The following is a 6,969-nucleotide window of genomic DNA, read 5'->3' as shown; positions in this document are numbered from 1 at the left end:
TACGATGGGTAGACCGTACCACCTACATCCCCTACATCTGCTAGTCTACCACTTTAAGAGTTCGCACGACTTAGTCAACTATGCTAGAGCCCATAATAGCTTGTGGTTGCACACGGAAGTTTCTAGCATGAATAATCTCATGATCCCTTTGAGCCTGGGTGGCGGTCCAAAAGAAAACAGGCAAATCCTGGAATACCCAGGTGCCTCAATCCACCCAGATGTGTGTTTAAGTTGCCACCTTAAATAAACCATTAATTAACAATCTCACATCTGTAATGGATACACTCACCCAATCCACGCCTACTAGCATAGCATAGCAATAATAAGCAAACGTAGAGTAACTCCCAAAGGTTTGATAATGAACAGGCAATAGGTTCTACCTCAACTACTCCCCAAACCCACAATTTAATTAGATCCTAAAACATGCAAGGTGTGAGGATTGATCTAATGCAATAAAACTGGGTAGTAGGAGGTATGATCAAAGTGTTACTTACCTTGCTGATGATCCGGGAAACCTAGCGATTCGAAGTAACAAGCGACGCACTCCGGGTACTCTATCGCAAACAAACAAGCATACAATAAGTACTCGACTAATGCACAGGTAAAACTCAAATAAGACATCTAACCAAAAAGTTCCACTTAAGAACTCCGGTTGGCAAAAAGAATCAAATCGAACGAAGCAACGAAAAGCAAACGACAAAAGAAACAGGCTTCGTTTACTATTCTGGATCTAAGGCAATATTTGCAGTGGCAAAAACTTGTTTAAGTTGTTTAAACGGAAAGAGGGTTTCGAGACGAAACTCCAGGCGCTTGAATCACCTGATTCCGATAAACGAGCAAAAAGATATACTAAAACGAAAATTGGATCAGAAATCGCGATCAGAAAAATCGCGGATGTAATCCGAGAAAAAGAAAAACGACGAATGTTCATCAAAATGAATGAACGGACGAACGCTCACTATTTAAATAAACCAGAAAACCGATCTATTTATAAAAAAACCGAAACTAAAAAAATGACAAAACCGTCGAAAAACCGAACGGTTTTTTTTTCAAAAAAATGGCGGCGGGATCGAGGTAAACCTCGGGCGGCGGGCCAGGGGGCGGCGGGAGCGGAGGCGGTGGCTCGGGGCGGCGCGGGGCGGCGGGCGGTGGCAGCGGTGGCGGCGGCGCGGGGCGGCGAAGGCGGCAGCGGCGTGGGGCTAGGGTTTGGGGCTTCAGGCTGGGCCTCCCCGGCTTTTAAAGCCGGACGGGCCTTAGTGTCCGGGTCGGACACGGCCCGTAGGTCGGTTGCGCGTTTTTTTCTATAAATAGTTATGCTCAGAAAAAAACAAAAGGACTACTAAACGGACTCCAAAAATCCCGAAATAAATTTTCCCCGGCTTCTAAAATCAAGCCGCACAGGTTGAACATTTATTTGGGGCCTAAATGCAATTTTGAAAAACGCACATTTTTCCTAAATTCAAATAAAATAGCAAATAAAACCCCAAAAAAATCTTATTTGATTTTTTATTGCATCCTCAATATTTATTTATTTTGGGAAAGTCATTTTATTCCCTCTCTCATAATTTTTGTAATAGAAATAATTGAAGATAAAATAAATAAAATCAAATGATCCTATTTTCAAAATTTGAGACAACTCAAATATGAAAATACCGAAATCCCCAACTCTCTCCGAGGGTCTTTGAGTTGTGTGATATTTCTAGGATCAACCGAAATGCAAAAATTATGATATGCAATGATGATCTAGTGTATAACATTCCAAATTGAAAATTTGGGATGTTACAAACCTACCCCCCTTAAGATGAATCTCGCCCTCGAGATTCGGGTTGGCTAGAAAATAGGTGAGGGTGGTCTTTCAGCAAATCTTCCTCTCGTTCCCAGGTGGCTTCATCCTCCGTGTGGTGGCTCCACTGAACCTTGCAAAACTTGATAACCTTGCTGCGGGTGACTCGACTGGCATATTCTAGAATCTTAACTGGTTTCTCCTCATAGGTCAAATCACTGTCCAACTGAATTGCTTCCAGTGGTACCGTATCCCTTAGTGGTATGTCAGCCATTTCTGCGTGTCACTTCTTCAACTGGGATACATGAAACACGTCGTGAACTCCTGACAGTCCTTCAGGTAATACCAACTTGTAGGCTACTTCTCCCATACGCTCCAAAACTTTGTATGGTCCTACAAAACGTGGCGCTAGTTTTCCCTTAACTCCAAAGCACTTAACTCCTCGAAGTGGAGATACTCGAAGATAAACTCGGTCTCCTAATTTGTAAACTGTCTCCTTGCGTTTAGAATCTGCATAACTCTTCTGCCTGGACTGAGCTACCTTCAGCCTATCGTGAATCAATTTCACTTTCTGTTCAGACTCCTTTATCAAATCCGGTCCAAACAACTGGCGATCTCCAACTTCATCCCAAGACAATGGGGTCCTGCACCTCCTTCCATACAAGGCTTCGAAAGGGGCCATCTTCAAACTGGTTTGATAGCTGTTGTTGTAAGAGAACTCTGCATATGGCAAATTCTCATCCCAAGTAGATCCATAATCTAGCGCACAAGCTCTTAGCATATCCTCAAAAATCTGATTGACTCTCTCGGTCTGTCCATCTGTCTGCGGGTGGAAAGCTGTGCTAAACTCCAGTCTGGTTCCCAAAGTCTCATGCAACTGATTCCAGAACTTTGAGGTAAACTGGGTTCCTCTATCTGATACAATGCTCCTTGGAACTTCCTGTAGACATACGATCCTGGTCATGTATATCTTTGCCAACTTTGCACTGGTATAGGTAGTCTTCACTGGATTGAAATGAGCTACCTTTGTCAAACGATCGACTACAACCCATATCGAGTCATAGCCTGAACGTGTTCTGGGCAATCCTGTAATAAAATCCATGCCTAGCTTATCCCACTTCCATTCGGGTATCGGCAATGGTTGTAGCAATCCCGCTGGCTTCTGATGCTCTGCCTTCACTCTCTGACATACATCACAAACTGCTACATATTCCGCAATATCCTTCTTCATTCCAGTCCACCAAAAAATATCCCTCAAATCCAAATACATCTTGGTATTTCCTGGGTGAATCGAGTATGGTGAGTCATGGGCCTCTTGCAGAATTAGCTTCCTAATCTCCGGATCATTTGGTACATAGACACGGTCTTCAAACCATAAGGCATCGTGCTCATCCTCACGAAATCCCTTAGCTTTTCCTTTGCTCATTTTCTCCTTAATAGAAGCAATTTCCTTGCCAGTCCTTTGAGCTTTTCTAATCTTATCCATCAAAGTAGACTGAATCTCCAATGCTGCTACATAGCCTCTTGTAACTATTTCCAAATGTAGCTCTCGTAGATTTTCGGCTTACCCCCCTGGTAAATCTCTCGTCATTAGGGTGTTAACATGGCTCTTACGGCTTAATGCGTCAGCTACTACGTTAGCCTTTCCGGGGTGATAAAGCAATTTCATATCATAATCCTTGATGAGCTCCAACCATCTCCTTTGTCTGAGGTTCAACTCCTTCTGTGTGAAAATATACTTCAAACTCTTGTGATCCGTGTACACCTCGCAATGGTTTCCAATCACAAAATGTCTCCAAGTCTTCAGTGCATGCACTATGGCTGCTAACTCCAAATCATGCGTAGCATAATTCAACTCATGAGGCTTAAGCTGTCGTGAGGCATATGAAACAACTCTGCCTTCCTGCATAAGCACTGCTCCAAGTCCTCGACGTGAAGCATCGCAATACACCTCATAACCCTTGGTCTGATCCGGTAAAATCAACACGGCTGAGGTAACCAAACGTTTCTTCAACTCCTGAAAACTAGCCTCACATTACTCCATCCATATGAACTTGGTATCCTTCTTCAGCAACTCCGTCATAGGCTTCGCAATCTTTGAGAAGTTCTCAATAAACCTCTGGTAGTATCATGCGAGTCCAAGAAAACTCCAGATCTCTCCAACTATGATTGGTGCTTCCCACTTGGTCACGGTATCAACTTTAGTGGGATCTACTGCTATACCTTCTCCGGATATAACGTGTCCGAGAAATCCAACTTCTTTCAACCAAAACTCACATTTGCTAAACTTGGCATATAATTGATGTTCTTTGAGCTTTCCAAGAACCAAACGCAAATGTTCCTTATGCTCCTCTTTGTTCTTCGAGTAAACCAGGATATCATCAATGAACACTATGACGAACTTATCCAAGAACTCCATAAACACCTTGTTCATCATGTTCATAAAATATGCAGGTGCGTTAGTCAGACCAAATGACATAATGGTATACTTGTACAGCCCATACCTGGTGGTAAAAGCCGTCTTGGGTATATCATGTTCTCGAATCTTCAACTGGTGGCATCCTGATCGCAGATCAATCTTGGAAATACCTTAGTTCCTTGCAATCGGTCAAACAGATCATTGACCATCGGTAGTGGGTACTTGTTCTTGATGGTTACTTCATTTAATCCTCGATAATCGACAACCATCCTTAACGATCCATCCTTCTTCTCTACTAGAAGTACTAGCGATCCCCAAGGCGATGAACTTGGGCGAATATATCCTTTATCCAGTAACTCCTTAATATGCTTCTTAATTTCCACCAAATCCTTTGCAGGCATCCTATATGATCTCTTTGATATTGGCCCTGTGCCTAGCAAAAGCTCAATCAAAAACTCAATATCTCTATCCGGTGGCATGCCTGGCAACTCTTCTGGAAATACTTCAGGGAAATCCTTCACTACTGGTACTTCCTCCTGCACAACTCCGGTTAAACAATTTACTTGAGTCCTCTTTGGCACATGTCGGGATACATACTTGATCCTTCTCCCTTCTGGGGTGGTAAGTAAAATTGACTTACTGGCACATTCAATATTCCCTTCATACTTTGACAACCAATCCATGCCTAATATCACATCCAATCCTTGGGATTCCAACACTATTAGGTCTGAGGGAAAAACATAGTTACCAATTCTTAATGGTAACCGATCACACCATAGACTAGCCATATATTCTGCTCCGGGCGAAGTTACTAACATGGGTGACCTAAGGGCTTGGGTTGGCAGTTTATACTTATCCACAAATCCCCTTGATATGTATGAATGCGATGCACTAGTATCGAAAAGAACGAGTGCAGTAAATGACTTAACCAAAAACTTACCGATTACTGCATCCGGCTGCTCTTCAACCTCCTCCACGTTAACGTGGTTCACCTGTCCCCTGTTGAAAGGGTTCGGCTTCTTCCCAGAGCTTCCATTGCCATTTCCATTCTAGGATTCAGGACATTCATTGGCATAATGTCCGGTCTTCTGGCACTTAAAACAAGTGACTTGGCTTAGGTCTTTCTTGGCTGGGGTTGATGGGTTGGTGCGGTTCTGGCCGTTGCTTCCTCCATTCCCATTACCATTCCTGGGGCCATTGTCATTGTGCGAGCTTCCTCCTCCATGGGTATGCTGAAAATGTCCTCCCGGCCTAGGGGTAAATCGTGGCTTCTACTGAGCTCCTGAATTGTACTTTCCTTGTGCATACTTCTCTTGCGATTCTCAATTTGTTGTTGTTTCCCTTCAATCATATGAGCACGATCTACCAACTCCTGGTAGTTGTTGAAGGTTACTACCATCAACTGCATGCTCAACTCATTGTTCAGTCCTTCCAGAAACTTCTCCTGCTTTGCTACATCCGTAGGATCGTCATCTGGGGCATAATGTGCTAATTTACTAAAGTCCTCCACATACTGGCTAACTGTCCGTCCTCCTTGGCGCAAGTTACGAAACTCTCGCTTCTTCATGGCCATAGCTCCTGCTGAGACATGGGCAGTACGAACAGCCTGCTGAAACTGGTCCCGTGTGATAGTATCGACAGGGAAAGTGGCTGTGAAATTTTCCCACCATGAGGCTGTGGGTCCTTCAAGCTGATGTGCGGAAAACTTCACCTTCTCCGCATCCGTGCATCCTGCTATGGTCAACTCTCTAGCTGTCTTGCAGAGCCAATCATCTTCTACTATCGGCTCGGTGCTACTGGAAAATATCGGCAGATTCAACCTAAGAAAACGGGCTAAGTGATCAACGAGTGGTGGTGGTGGTGGGTTGTTGTTGTTGTTGTTGTTCCCTTGGTTCTGATTCTGGACTAGTAACTGCATCAATGTGTTCTGCTGCTGGATCAACTGGGTGAGCTCCGGTGGAAAGGTAAATCCGGGGTCTCGTCTCGGAGGCATCTGAGTGTTTAGAAAAGATGAGATTTAAGAATAGAGGGGGGTCTAAAGAGAAAACACTACCCATATGCACATGAGGCAAAAGCAAACAATTTACTTCATTCAATCAATCAAACAAGGGCATGCAATCGACCTAACTATCGCAAAAGTGCTCGGACTACTATATTTACAAGGTGGACTACTACTACTGTTGGGGTGGTCTACTAGAAATATTCTTCGGTTGCAGACTCCATGATATCTGCTCCAGCTTCATCAACATAGTCATCACCACTATCATCTGGATCTGAGTCGGTGTCGTCGATGATGATGTAGTCTTCTGGGCAAATCTCCTTGGGTTCTTCATCTTCTTCTACTGGTGTAGTGCCTCCCATAAATATTCAATCTTCTTAATCAGATCGTCATTCTTTTCCACTAATACCTCAATTTCTTCTTCAAAATCTTCATGTGTAGCCTTGAGTTCTTCCTCCAGTTCCTTGATTCTTGTCTTTGCCTTCTTCAAGTCTATCATGTCGGCGCACATTTGGTTCTCCTGACGTCGAATGTGCTGGTTTAACTCCTGGATAAAAGCTGTAATGGATCTATCGTTTCTGGTGCTAATCATCTCCTAGTGCTCATCTCGGCGCCCACAAATCTGGTAGATAGAATCCTTGAGATCATTGCGGTAGACTTGTCCAATGTGTCCCATGGCGATGTGAGGTGCCATGCTCTTTCCTAGATTCCAAGTTGGTGCATCAAAAGAAAACTCTATGGGCTCAGTGACTGGCATGAACGTCCTTC

The sequence above is a fragment of the Triticum dicoccoides genome, chromosome 6A (assembly GCF_002162155.2).
Source record: "Triticum dicoccoides isolate Atlit2015 ecotype Zavitan chromosome 6A, WEW_v2.0, whole genome shotgun sequence".
NCBI classification, from domain to species: Eukaryota; Viridiplantae; Streptophyta; class Magnoliopsida; order Poales; family Poaceae; genus Triticum; species Triticum dicoccoides.
This window is presented reverse-complemented; position numbering follows the sequence as displayed.